We start from the raw sequence: 15,394 nt of genomic DNA on the forward strand, positions 1-15,394 counted from the left end.
TGTCAGTAACAAGAAAGATGATTTGAATAAAATAAATTATTCCCACTAAAAAGAAAACTGATCCAACATGAAAAATAAACATGGATTCAGTGTTTATTATGCCCAAACAGATTTCCTGGCAAAGAAACAATAATTTTATTCATGTACATAACCACGGCAGTAAGAGAGACATATGTTCTTATTTAGATGTGTTGGTGGAAGTTTTGCATTAAAATGTCTCTTTCATTAACACTGAATGTTAAAATATCCAAAAGAGAGGTTTGCTTTTTTTTTTTAATAAGAAATTTTATAAGATATCAAGTGAAAATCGTGATAGATTCCTAAAATCTCAGTTGGGTCCATTATTCCAGCTTGTGTCAATGCCATGAATACCTTAATAAAAGGCAGGGCAATAAAAATTATTCCTGACATAGCAAAATATGCTTCAAACAAGAGTGCCTTCATGGGTGTACAAGCAAGTGAAAAGTTGCTTATAGTGTTTAGAAACAATCTTTCCACTAAACTTCTAGCTCAAAAATTTAGTTTTTCAGATGGTGTGAATGTCCCTTTCTATTTCTATAGAAGGCAGTTCTGCAGAGTATGATATAAAGATCTCTCGAATAGGATGGATGAGACACGGCTTCTAGGCCTCACTTTGCAAGAGAAACTATATATCATTGGGCAAGACTTTAAATGTTCTGAAGTCTTTCTTTTAAGAAAATATATGATAATAATTTTGTCATATCTAAATCATTGGTTTGTTCTTATAATTAAATAAAGTGATTAATATGAAAGCACTTTGTATTTTAAACAAAGAATATGCAGTTTTTTAATGCAGACATTTTATAACCTCTGTTGAAGTACATGAAAAGAGAGCTGAATAATACATACCACATTCATTTATGGAATGACTAAATATTGTGAAGATGTCAGTTCTCCTAATGCTAAGCTATACATTCAAGGAAATCCCACGTTTAACTCATTTTTCTTTTTTGAGGAATCTGACAATCTTTCCAAAAATTGTTTCAAAGGCTAAAGATCCACTAACAGCTAAATCATTTTAAAGAAGAGGGTGCACCCTATGAGATATTCCTAGATCACTGGAACAGAAGAGAGAGTTCAAAAATAGACCTATCTATACACAGGAACTTTGACATGATAAAGGTGACTGTATAAGTCAATGGTACATGGTTTGGGGAAAACCGGCGAAGAAAAAGAAAGCTGAATTCCAGCTGATATATCCCTGATACATTAAAGACCTAAATGTAAGCAGCAAAACCATAAAGTCAAAGAATAAAATTAAGGCCAATATCATTGTGCGTTAGGGTGGGAAAAGAGTCTTTGAAAGGACGCTAAAAGCACTCACCATAAGGCAAAACACTGATGGACTTGACTACATCTGTTGAGAGTTTAGCTAAGCTACTCCATGGTATTGCTGCTTCAGTGTCCATTTTGTTTGCCCAAGCAGCCTGCAGAGACCTTAAAGTGACACTAGCCCCATCATACAAATTATGCCCAGATAGCCCACAAAGTCACAAACAAATGGAAGTGCCTGATATGATTTCTCCAACAGCCCTTTTGGTCAACAGCCTCTGTTGCCTCCCAGTGCCTTCCCCTAATGTGTCCCTTAGATGAGGTGCTGTGGGGCTTAACAAAACCCCTCACTTTTGGTTTGGTTTGGATTGACCAATCTGGCTTGAGCTCAGGAACCCCAAAGCACTCTACCCATGGACCCTAATGAAGACATGTGCCCCAGGTCCTGCCTCTCTCTGTCAGCCCTCTGCTGGACCTCCCCATGTGGCCCCTTGAGCTGTGCCATGTACTTCCCCCAGGACCTGTGAGCAATAGACTTCTCTATTTCAATGTCTCGTGCGGTCTGTTGTCGAACTGTGGCCCACTTCATCTACCACCCCCAGCTCCACTCAATAAGTATTAATTTGACAAATTCATAACAACATCAATTTTTTATTTAATGAAAGATACAACAGATGCAGGTAACAGATCTGATGGCAGTCTGGTAGAAGATATTTAAGATACTAAAACTAATAGAGCATTTATATCTAGAACACATAAGAAACTTCTGCAAATTAACAAGAACACGATAAGAAACTGATTTAAAATAGCAAAGGAATATAACTGGAATTTTCACAGAGGAGATAGCCCAAATTATTGTTCAACCTCATTAGAAATTAACAAAAATAAGATAAACTAAATTATCAATTAAACTAAATTAAAACTACAATAATATACTTGTATATACCTATTGGCATGCTGCAAAAAGTAAGAATGATAGCTAATAACAAGGTTGTTAAGGATGAGAGGGGACAGCCACTCATATCATACATTGTTGGTGCAAGTGAAACGTGTAGTCATTTGGGGGAAAATTACTCCTGATTATACTCTGTAACTCTGTAATCCAAGCTATATAACAGCATAAAACCAAGTGTAATATGGCGGGTAAAGTTATCTCTGAAGTCAGATGATTTGGGTTTACTCTTCACAGTCACTTACTACTGAGCAATTTACTTAAACTTTCTGTTCCTCAGTTTCTTCTTTTGAAAAATTAGAATAGGCATAGTATTTGTCTCATAAAATTATTTTAAGGATGAGGTGAGTTTATAGATGTAATAAATTTAGAATATATAACACTTTAAAACTACAAAAGGAAATATGAACTAGGAAACATTTATGATTATGTCCATTAGGCAACGGTTTGTCAGAGCAGGAAGTTGGAAGCATCCTAGGTATCCATCACTAGGGGAACAAAAAAGTAATATATGGCTGGTACATAGTACAAAATATCAGGCAGTTGGTAAGATTAATTTTCTTGAGCAACAAGAGTATATTTTAAATATTTAGAGCAGATTTATTTGAATTAAAAAATATACCAGACTTCCTGTTTCAAGTCAGACATGTAAAAACTTTAGAAATCATCATTCTTATCCCCAAAACAAGAAAAAAGTTGAACTGAAAATCAATAATTCTTCTTAGATCCATTAGAGAATTGAGGTCTTAAGGCAAATCTCTGTCCCCAAAACCAAAAACCATAGCATCCCAGGATCGGAAGTCTTCCATTGCAGTCAGTACTGGTAGGACAATTATACAAAATATATAAATAACTCTTAAAGCTCAAAAATAAGTAGATAACCCAATTAGAAAGTGGACAAAAGATCTGAACAAAAACTTCACCAAAGAAGATACACAAAAGGCAAATAAACATATAAAAAGATGCTTAACATCATATGTCTTTAGAGAACTGCAAATTAAAATAACATTGAGATACCACTACACACTTCCTAGAATGGCCAAAATCCAGAACACTGACAACACCAAGTGCTGGTGAGGATGTGGAGCAACAGTAACTCTCATTCATTGCTGATGGGAATGCAAAATGGTACAGCTACTCTGGAAGACCTCGTGGCAATTTCTTATAAAACTAAACATACTCTTATCATTTACTATTTACTATTTACCCAAGGAGTAGAAAACATGTCCGCACTAAAACCTACACATGAATGTTTACAGCAGATTTTTTCATAATTGCCAAAACTTGGTAGCAACCGAGATGTCCTTAATAGTTGCATGCGTAAACAAACTGTGATACATCCAGATAATGGAATATTATTCAGCTATAAAAAGAAATGAGATATCAAGCCAATAAAACACATGGAAGAACCTTAAATGCATATTACTAAGTGAAAGAAGCAGGTCCAAGAAAGCTACAAACAGTATGATTTAAACAATATAACAGTCTGGGAAAGGCAACTGCAAGACAGTAAAAAGTTTAATGACTAGTACCAATCTCTCTCAAACTATTCCAAAATATGGAAGAGGTAACACTTCCAAACTCATTTTATGATAACAAAACTAGACAAAGATACCACAAGAAAAGACAATTACAAGCCAATATCCCTATTGAACATAGACGTAAAAATCCTCAAGAAAATATTAGCAAACCAAATTCAACAATACATTAAAAGGACCATACGCCATGATCAAGTGGGATTTATTCCAAGGACGCAAGAAGGATTCAATATCCACAAATCAATCAATATGATATTCCACACTAACAAAATGAAGGATAAAAATCATATGATCATCTCAATAGATGCAGAAAAAACATTTGACGATATTCAACATCCATTTATGATAAAAACTCACAACAAAGTAAGTATAGAGGGAACATACCTCAACATAATAAAGGCCATATATGACAAACCCACAGCCAACATCATACTCAACTGTCAAAAGCTGAAAGCTTTTCCTCTAAGATCAGGAACAAGACAAGGATGCCCACTCTTGCCACTTTTATTCAACATGGTATTGGAAGTCCTAGACAGAGCAATTAGGCAAGAAAAAGAAAAAGTATCCAACTTAAAAAGGAAGAAGTAAAACTGTCACTATTTGCAGATGACATGATATTATACAGAGAAAACCCTAAAGACTCTGTGAAAGATGACACTAGTGAAACCATATTAAAATAAAGCCAGAGAAGCCGTTTCAAGGGAATTGCCTTGCACATCTTGTTAGCTTCCAAACTGGACCAAACCACCAACATTACAAGAAATCAGTAAGAACAACAATATCATTTGCAAGACTAATGAAACTAGGATTTGCTGATGACTAAATCATTAAACAATCAATGAAGTACAAATCTAGCCTTTTGCTTGATGACCAAATCTCAAGCCAACCTATGAAATCTAGCTTTATCTCATCTAGCACCAATGAATTCATCTTTAATAGAACTTACCTCATCTTCCTCCCTTTTTCCTGTAAAAACCCTGAGTCCCTCTCCTGTAGAGGGGACACTATTTGGGTTTATACCTGAATCTGTGATTGCAATTCTTTGATCCCAATTAAATGCCTTGCCTCTCAAACTGGTTTCAGTTTCTGTAGGTTGACAACTCCACCAAAAATCTTAGAACTAATAAATGAATTCAGTAAAGTTGTTGGATACAAAATCAATATAGAGAAATCTGTTATATTCCTACACACTAATAGTGAGCTATCAGAAAGAGAAATTAAGAAAACAATTCCATTTACAATTGCATCAAAAAGAATAAAATACCTAGGAATAAATTTAACCAAGAAGGGGAAAAACCTGTTCACTGAAAACTAGAAGACATCAATGAAAAAAATTGAAGAAGACATAAATAAATGGAAAGATATTCCATGCTCATGGATTGGAAGAATTAATATTGTTAAATGCCCAAGCTACCCAAAACAACCTACAGATTCAATGCAATCCCTATCAAAATTCCAATGGCGTTTTTCACAGAAATAGAACAAACAATCCCAAATTTTGTATGGAACCACAAAAGACCTCAAATAGTCGAAGCAATTTTGAGACAGAAGAACAAAGCTGGAGGCATTGCACTCCATGATTTCAGACTATATTACAAAGCTATGGTAATCAAAAAAGTATGATATTGGCATAAAAACAGACACTCAGATCAATGAAACAGAACAGAGAGACCAGAAATAAATGCATGCATATGTAGTCAATTAATTTATGACAAAGGAGCCAAAAGTACACAATTGGAAAGGACAATCTCTTCAATAAATTGTTTTGGAAAAACTGAACATCCACACACAGAAGAATGAACTGGACTGCTATCTTACACCATACGCAAAAGTTAACTCCAAATATATTAAGGAATTGAACATAAGACCTGAAACCATAAAACTCTTAGAAGAAAACATAGGTGGTAAGCTACTTGACAGTGGTCTTGGTGATGATATTTTGGATTTGACACCAAAAGCAAATGCAACAAAAGCAAAAATAAACAAATGGGACTACATCAAACTAAAATCTTCTGCACGGCAAAGGAAACCATCAACAAAATGAAAAGGCAACCTACTGAATGGGAGAAAATATTTGCAAATCATATACCTGATATAGGGTTAATATCCAAAATATATAAAGAACTCATACTACTCAACAGCAAAAAACAAAACATTCCTATTAAAAAATGGGCAGAGGATCTGAAGATGCATTTTTCCAAAGAAGACATACAGATGGCCAACAGGTACGTGAAAAGATGCTCAAGATCATTAATCATCAGGGAAATGCAAATCAAAATCACAACTAGGTATCACTTCACACATGTCAAATTGGCTATTATCAAACAGACAAGAGATAACAAATATAGGCAAGGAAGTGGATAAAAGGGAACCCTTTCACACTGATGGTGGAAATGTAAATTGGTGCAGCCACTATGAAAAACAGTAGGGATGTCCCCCAAAATATTAAAAATAGAACTACCATATAATCTGGCAATTCTACTTCTGGGTATTTACCACAAGAAAACAAAAAAGCTAACTCAAAAAGATATATGCATCTCTATGTTCATTGCAGCACTATTTATAATAGCCAAGAAATGGAAGTAACCTAAAAGTCCATTGATAGATAAATGGATAAAGAAGATATGATATATATATATACAATGGAATATTACTCAGCCATAAAGAAGAATGGGATCTTGCCATTTGTGACAACATGGAGAGAACTTGAGGGATTATACTAAGTGAAATAAGTCAGACAGAGAAAGACAAATACCATATGATTTCCCTCATATTTGGAACCTAAAAAACAAATTAACAAACAAAACTGAACAGAAATAGACTCATAGATACAGAGAACAAACTGGTGGTTCACAGAGGGGAGGGGCATGGGGTGATGGGCAAAATAGGTGAAGTGGATTAAGAGGTACAAACTTCCATTCATAAAATAAACATGTCACAGGGTTGTAATATACAGCATAGGGAATATAATCAATAATATTGTAATAACTTTGTATGGTGACAGATGGTAACTAGACATATCGTGATCATTTCATAATATATAACAATATCGAATCACTATATTGTACACCTGACACTAATATAATATTGTATGTCAATTATACTTCAATAAGAAAAAAAAATCGAACCAAGGGAAAAAAATGTTCTCAACACAAGAAAAAAAAATTCTGTAACTACATGGTGATGAATGTTAACTAGACGACTTGTGGCAATTATTTCATAATATATACAAATATCGAATCATTATGTTATACACCTGAAACTAATATAATGCTGTATGTCAATTGTACCTTAATAAAAAAACAAAAAGATCAGTGGTTGCCAGGTTGTTGAGGGGAAAAGGGGAAGGATGACTAGGAGGAGCACAGAGGATTTTTAGGGAAGTGAAACTATTCCACATGATAGTGCTATGGTGTATACCTAATATTATGCATTTGTTAAAACTCATAGAACTGTACATCCCAAAGAGTAAATCCTAAAGTAAATCATGGACTTCCATTAATAATAATGTGTCAATATTAGTTCCTCGATTGTAATAAATGTACCACACTAATGCAAGATATTAATAATGGGAGAAACTGGGAGCAGGTATGTGTAAATTCTGTACTTTGTGGTCAATTTTTCTGTAAAAGTAAAACAGCTCTAAAAAATAAAGTGTATTAATTTAAAAAAATACCGATGAAGCAACACTTATACTACATAAAGATATACAGTAGTCCCCCCTTATCCACAGTTTTGCTTTCCATGGTTTCAGTTACCCACAGTCAACTGTGGTCTGAAAATATTAAATGAAAAATTCCAGAAGTAAACAATTTCTAAGTTTTAAATTGCATGCCATTCTGAGCAGAGTGATGAAATCTTGCGCCATCCTGCCCAGTCCTGCCCAGCATGTGAATCAACCATTTGTTCAGTATATGCACACTGTGTATGCCACTCTCCCATTAGTCAATTAGTAGCCATCTTGGTTATCAGATTGATTGTACTTGTGTTCAAGTAACCCTTATTTTACCTAATAATGGCCCCAAAGTGCAAGAGTAGTGATGCTGGCAATTTGGATAAGCCAAAGAGAAGCCGTAAAGTGCTTCCTTTAAGTGAAAAGGTGAAAGTTCTGGACTTAATAAGTAAACAAAAAAAAAAATAATCGTATGCTGAGGTTGCTAAGATCTATGGTAACATTTATTACAGTATATTGTTATAATTGTTCTATTTTATTAGTAGTTATCTAGACTGGCTAGGAAGGAAACAGGAGTCAGGGACAAAGATCAGAAAGAAGATAATTAGAAGAGCTTTAGTGACAAAAACTAGTACAATTAACTGAGGAGTATATTAATAATATATTACCCTAAGAACTCACAAAACAAAAAGCACTAAGGAATTACTTTTGTACTTGTAGTATTGACAACTTGAGCATCAATCTTTTAAAAGAAAATTAACTATAGGATGGAAAGTGCTTAGTGATAAAGAACAAGACAAGAAGGTAGAGTGGGGCAGAAGGAGGAAATAGGCCAAGAGCTCCTCTATCTCTAAGGAAGGGCTTTATCTTTAATAAATTTAACTAATTTGCTGATATAGCTAAGCTAGTAAGAGCATTACTGGCTTCAGAAACTGACTGAGCAGTGGAATGGGTATGACACAACATTGCCAGTGGTTATCGCACTTGCAATTTCCTTTAAGTCACTTCAGGATTGATGGTGTGATACAACGCATGTCAGTTGTTTCATGTTTGACTTCTAGAGAGAATCAGCTGCTGTAATCAAGAATGCATAGTCCAGGAATGCTCGGCTGCCGTTATAGCAAGAATACACTTTCCAGGGAGGTCATTCAATATTGCATAGGGGAAGGTCATGCTCCAGAGGTGGCTTATGCAAGCCTTTCTGAAATCTCTATCTTGATCAACAACTGATACTATGAATATTAGCATATAATGATAAAAGTGACTCAATTATCATGATTAATGTAGGAAATGAGCTCTCAGCAAAATTAAAGGTGTTCAATACATGTGGATTAGCTGAAGTAATTTAGAGACTATCTCCACCTTTAATTAACTATGTAGAAGTACCCTACCGTTCTCCTTGTGGTTAACTTCATCCCCAGATCTTCCGGCATTACGGTGTTGTGTTGCACTAAGTCCTGGAATTGGTTTTCATTTCTGATTACAGGCCGCTGATGAAAAGCAGAGGATTGTGACTCTGGAATGTATGTGTCTGCCTTATAAAGGTATGATCAGAGCACCTGAAAGGACAGAGAGCTGGAACTTTTCTGTCACCAGGACAGGTGTATGAACGGCTTTGTGCCTGCTTTGCTCATAGATATTTGTTCAGTAAAAAGCTGTATGTGTGACAGAATTTGACCGGAGGCTTTGTTCATCACAACCTCACAGAGATTGTGGGGGCATATCAAATTGAGAGGGTTTAAGTGGACCACCGGGGTAAAATACCCCACAACAGCAAGTTTAATGTGAACTTAGTGATTTTTGGATTTAGCAACAGGAAAGGATGAGTGATGTGGTAAAAGGAGTTTCAGAGTTGTGGGGAGTTGAAAGCAAATGTAAGAAGGTGGCAACAGAAAACTGGTTATCTTGCAGGAGGTATAATGCAGGGAGTAGGTTTGTCCATCCTGGGTGTTCACTCTGTATTGCCTAGATAAAGAGCTGCCTGGAACACAGGGCTTCCTCCTACCTTTCTCCCAGTGGGAGAGGCTGTGTCCAAACTCAGCTTATCATAGAAGTAGTGATTCTCTACCCGAGACAGGGGAAGTCCCACATGCCCTCAAGGACTCCAGGTGCTGAGCAGCTGACATTCCCACACAACTCCTATTAATAGCCTAGCATCCAAATCTACATTTTCTGGTGCCAACGGTTTCTTTCTAAACTGACAAAGTATTTACTCCTATGTGATAAAGATCAAGGCAGGCCGAAACACACCTTCAACTGGTATTATGGGACAATGAGAGATCTATGCTTTCTCTTCTTGCAAACAGTGCAAAATTTTGCTTTCAAAATAAAAGCTATACTTCACCCCAGATCATGTTGTAGAATAGTCCCAGCAATCTAATGCTGAATGGGTGACAATGGGGAATGTTGAGGAAAATGTGTGTGAGAGTGTTATGAGCAGCATAAGATGAAAATTGAGTCAAAAGAGCTTTTATAGTTGAGAGTAGTTTATTACTTGTTTTATAGAATAATATAGACATGAAAATATTTGCATGCTAATGGGAGGTGACAGAGAGAGTGGAAGATATTGAAGATCATAAGAGGTAGAGCATAATCAACAGAGCAAAATCCCTAGAAAGACAGAAGGCACACTAACCGGGGCACAAGGCAGAAGATCCTCAGGGGTCATGTGGACAGACCTCCTACCGCATCAAGAGGTGAGACCAGCTACCGACACTGGTGCTTTGTAAGACTTCTTTATCTTCAATTCTCATACATTCTCAGACAATTTCTAGTGTTCTCTCTAATTGGGCCAGATCAGGCCATGTAATTCCCCCAGACCTAATTTTTGTGGTCAAGGAAAATGCCCCTCACGGCTTAACCTAGGCTTGATTTCCATATCTATCCCTAAAGCAATCCTGGTCTGGCAAGGGAAATGAAAGCACACTTGCATTAGTTAGGGCAACACTAGCTGCTATAACAAACACAGTTCACAACCAAATAGACATTCATTTCTAGGTACCAAAGAGTCCAAAATGAGTCCTCCATATGGTTGGGTTTCTTTCCTCTGAGTAATGATTTAAGGATTGTAGCACTTTTTATCTTGTGGCTCCAATATCTTCAAGAGATGGCTTGTAAGATTGCCTTGCACATATGAATCAAACTGGTGGAAAGAGAAAGAAAAATCAAAAACTGTAACAAGAGACAAAAAAGGTCATTATGTAAAGACATACAGATTAATTCATCAAAAGGATACAATTATCATTATATATGCACCAAACATCAGAGCACCAAAATATATAAAGCAAATATAACAGATCTGAAGGGAGAAATAGACTAAAATACAATAATAGTAGGGGACTTCAATACCCCATTTTCAACAATGGATAGATCTTCCAGACAATAAATCAATAAAGAGACATTAAACTTGAACTATGCTTTACACCAAATGGACTTAGCAGTGGTTCAACATAGGCAAATCAATAAATGTGATACACCATATTAACAGAATGAAAGACTAAAATTAATGATCATCCCAATAGATGTAGAAAAAAGCATTTGACAAAATTCAACATCTTTTCATGATAAAAACTCCTAACGAATTGGGTGTAGAAGGAACATACATCAAAATAATAAAGGTTGTATATAATGAGCCTACACTAACATCATGCTCAATGGCGAAAGGTGGAAAGTTTTACTACTAAGATGAGGAAAATGACAAGGGTGCCCACTCTCACCACCTTTATTCAACATACTACTGGATGTCCTAGCCAGAGAAATTAGGCAAGAAAAAGAAATAAAAGTCATCCAAATCAGAAAGGAAGGATTAAAATTGTCTCTGTTTGCAGATGATATGATCTTATATATAGAAAAATTCCATATACAATCACTAAAAAAATAATAAAATACTTGAGAATAAATTTAACCAAGAGGTGAAAGATCTATAAACTGGAAACTATGAGACATTAATGAAAGAAATCAAAAAAGACACAAATGAATGGAAAGACACCCCATATTCAAGGATTGGAAGAATTAATATTGTTAAAATGCCTGTACTACCCAAAGCCACTTATAGATTCAATGCAATCCCTACCAAGATTCCAATGGCATTGTTTACAGAAGTAGAAAAAAGAATCCTAAAATTTATATGGAACCACAAAATACCCCAAATAACCAAAGCAATCCCGAGAAAGAGCAGAGTGGGAAGCATCACACTTCCTGATTTCTAGCTATATTATAAAGCTATAGTAATCAAAACAGTATGGTGCTGGCATAAAAACAGATACATAGACTATTGGAACAGAATTGAGACCCCAGAAATTAACCCACATATATCTGGTCAACTAATATTTGACAAGGGAGACAAGAATACTCAATAGAGAAAAGACTACTCAATAAATGGTGCTGGGAAAATTGGATATTCCATGTAAAAGAATGAAACTAGATCCCTATCTTACACCACTCACAAAAATTAACTCAAAATGGATTAAAGACGTAAATGTAAGACCAAAAACTATAAAACTTCTAGAAGAAAACCTAGGAAGAAAGCTCCTTGGCATGGATCTTGGAAATGATTTTTAAAAAATATTTTTATACCTTAGATAGTTGTTAATCCTGAGTTGAGTAGGCTATTGCAGTAAATAGCTAAATTATTAAATCATGGATTCTTTTATGGATTTCCCTATCTTTCATGTGGAGGACATGAACAATTTAAACATGTAGCCTCAGTGAGAAGACACTTGGACTTGAACCTCAGTGTCATAGACTGGAGATATTTAAAAATGAGAAATAAAAAAACAGCTATAATCATCATCATCCTCCTCCTCCTCCTCATTATTATTAATAGGAAAGAATATTCCTGACTACTTTTAGCCTTGAAGAAAATATTCCTTCTACCTAACCCTAAAAAGCCTGTAGAATTCCTATCACCACAAGCCACTGACACAGCACTTTTCAAAAGGTTTCTAAAAAATGCAGTCTAATTCATAAAATTTACATCTACAATAAACTTGTGTTACACAGACTTTTACAAATTGAATTCTGGAATAATATGGCTAGAACAATATAAAAAGCAGCAAAGGGTTACTTTTGAGCAATTGCAAACATAAGTGTTGATGATTACAATGAGCACATCAGCCTTGATGTCAAGAATCAACCAACCCACTATGAGTAGACTGGCAAAATGTGGATGGCAATTGCTGGTGACCCAGAATTGAGAAAATAAAAGAGAAACAGAGCATGAATGAACAAGAAAACATTTTAGCAGCATCTGGTTAAAGGTTTGAAAATATTCCATGAATAGAAATTCATAGTTTCCGTGAGACCCAACTTTTATTTATCCTAAACATTTATCATAGCATGTATTTATATTTCCTTCCGTCTCTATCAAAATTAGCTGAACAATATAGCCTTACTAATTTGACTCCTAGAATTGCTGAAAAATTGTTATATATATTGTATTTTTTAATGTTCAATTATATTTTAATACAAATTCTCACATCATAAATTCTTTCTAATATTTAATATTGGTTTTCCTTTTCTGAGGAATTGAAACTTTTTTTCAGATAATGCCAGGTTCCTTCTTCACCCTGAGTTCTACAAAATGTGCAGAATCAAATATAATATATGGCACTTTATTTTTTTTCTTCAAATACATTTTTGTCTTTTCCAGTATTTTGTGTTTCCCCCTTTCTATTTTCAAAGGGGTTAATTTCCTCATTCTATTTTTTTATGTAAGCAACAAATAAATACCCTTCTACTAAGGTTAACTAGTAATTTGTACGCATTTAATTTATTATTGTTCAGTTTTTAAAAATAAATCTCTTTGTTTTTCTTCTGAAATCCTCCATTCAATCTTTCCCGTTTCAGTTAATGGGAATTCCATCCTACTAGTTACTTAAGTCAATAACCTTGCAGTTAGCCTTGACTTTTCCTTCTCATACTTTCTACAAAATCCAACAAATCTCGTAAGTTGTACCTTCAAAATATATCCAGTATCAAAATATATTCAGAATCTAAACATACCCTCCTTTACCACTCATCACCAACCCACCATCCTCTCCTTGGAACACGCAAAAGTCTCCTAAATGGTCTCTCTCTTTCAAACTCTTGGCCTCTATAGTCTATTAACAATAGGGTCTATTCTCAACATGAAAACCACAGTGATCCTGTTAAAAACTCTGATCATATTCCTCCTCTGCTCAAAACCCTTCAATGGCTTCCCATCTCAGTAAAAGTGAATGTCAGTATGCTTACAACAAATGGATTACAAGACCCTACAATGCCTGGCCCTCTTTTAAGCTCTCTGACTTCACCAACCATTCTCATGTTGCCATTCTGCCTCTAGGCTCACTGGATTCCTTGCTGCTCCTTGAACAAGGCATATCTGTTATATTTCCTTATCTTTTTGAGAAATGGACATACAATTGTGCAAAGTGGTTGTAAATTTCAACCTCTCATCAGCAGTATTTAAGGGTTTCAGTACCTTCACATCCTCACCCACATTTAGTATACCAGTCTTTTTAATTTCAACCATTCTAATAGGTATGAACTAGTATATTATTATGGTTTAATTTGGCTTTCCCTAATGGTTAATGTTAATGATGTCAGTCACCTTTTTTTATTTGCTTCACTGCTATCTATATATCATCTTTGGTGAAGTCTCTGTTCAAATATTTTGTCCATTTTTAATTGGTTGCTTTTTGTGTTTTAAAAGCTCTTCATATATTAGAGATACATGCTTTTTATCAGATATATGATTTGCAAATACTTTCTAGTCATTTGTGAAAAAAGACAGTCTTACTTTGTTCCAATCTGGATGGCTTTTATTTATTTTTTTCTTGCCTAATTGCACTTGCTGAGAGTCTTTGAGAGAAATGGATATTAGATTTTGTCACATGATTTTTCTGAGTCAATATGATAACTGTCCTTCATTGATGTTAATTGTCTTGAAAAACACTGGGTTTTTTTTTTCCTTGTTATTTGTTTGCTTGTTCAGGCAGGAGGGAAAATCTGGTCCTTGTTACTCCATCTTTCCTAGAAGGATACATCTTGTCTAATCTTTTTAATAACCTAAAAAATTCTGTGTCAGTTTTCTGCACAAAACCCTCTAATAACTTGTCATTGGTCTCAGAATAAATTTCAAACACCTCATCACAGCCTACAAGGCCCTGAATAGATAGTACATACCTACTTCTTCAACTTTATCTCTGCCTATCTTCTAGATCATTCTTTCTGGTCATTTTGTCTTCTTTCTGTCTCTGGGAGACACCAAAGCCTTTAAAGTGTTAACAGTTTTCAAATTTGTTCCCTCTGCCTAGAGAGTCTGGCTCTAAATTCTTTGTATGACCCCTAACTCTAATCCTTCAAGTTTAGCTCAAATGCCATCTCCTTTTAAGTGGCTCTTCTGAGTCACTATATCACATTACTCTGTATTTTTTTTTTCCTAATACTGTTTATCAGTATTTGAAGCTAACTTTTTTATTTGATTTATTAATTTTTGGTAAATTTCCTATGGAATTTAAACCTTAAGGGCAGGGGTCTTGTCCTGTGCACATCTATAAGCCTAGCACAAACAACCGTGCAGAGCACCTGCAAGAAGGTGAACAAATATTTATTAAATACATAACACAGAACCAATTTTTTTTTTGAGGACGATTGGCCCTAAGCTAACATCTGTTGACAATATTCCTCCTTTGTTCCTTTTTTCTCCCCAAAACCCCAGTAGATAGTTCTATGTCATAGTTGTACATCCTTCTAGGTTGCTGTATGTGGGACACTGCCTCAGCATGGCTTGATAAGCGGTGCGTAGGTCCGCACCCAGGATCCGAACCTGTGAACCCCGGGCCACCGAAGTGGAGCGCAGACCTTAACTGCTACACCACCAGGTTGGCCCCGTGAACCAATATTTTTAATTAGAGTCCTGAAGCTGATTACTTCCATATTTTAACATCACTCTAG

The 15,394-nt window shown here is 35.3% G+C and overlaps 1 long non-coding RNA gene across 3 annotated transcripts in view; it reads right to left on the bottom strand.

The window, feature by feature from the left end:
• Positions 1-9,929: 9,929 nt before the first annotated feature.
• Positions 9,930-15,394, bottom strand: part of LOC147916959 (uncharacterized) — a 77,544-nt gene continuing 72,079 nt past the window's right edge. For all 3 annotated transcript variants that reach the window (XR_015552148.1, XR_015552146.1, XR_015552145.1), the window contains one exon: positions 9,930-10,598. This is a non-coding gene — a long non-coding RNA (uncharacterized LOC147916959). The remainder of the gene's footprint in view (positions 10,599-15,394) is intronic.

This window comes from Ceratotherium simum, chromosome 5 (genome assembly GCF_057802395.1).
Source record: "Ceratotherium simum simum isolate JZ-2026a chromosome 5, ASM5780239v1, whole genome shotgun sequence".
In the NCBI taxonomy this organism is placed as follows: domain Eukaryota; kingdom Metazoa; phylum Chordata; class Mammalia; order Perissodactyla; family Rhinocerotidae; genus Ceratotherium; species Ceratotherium simum.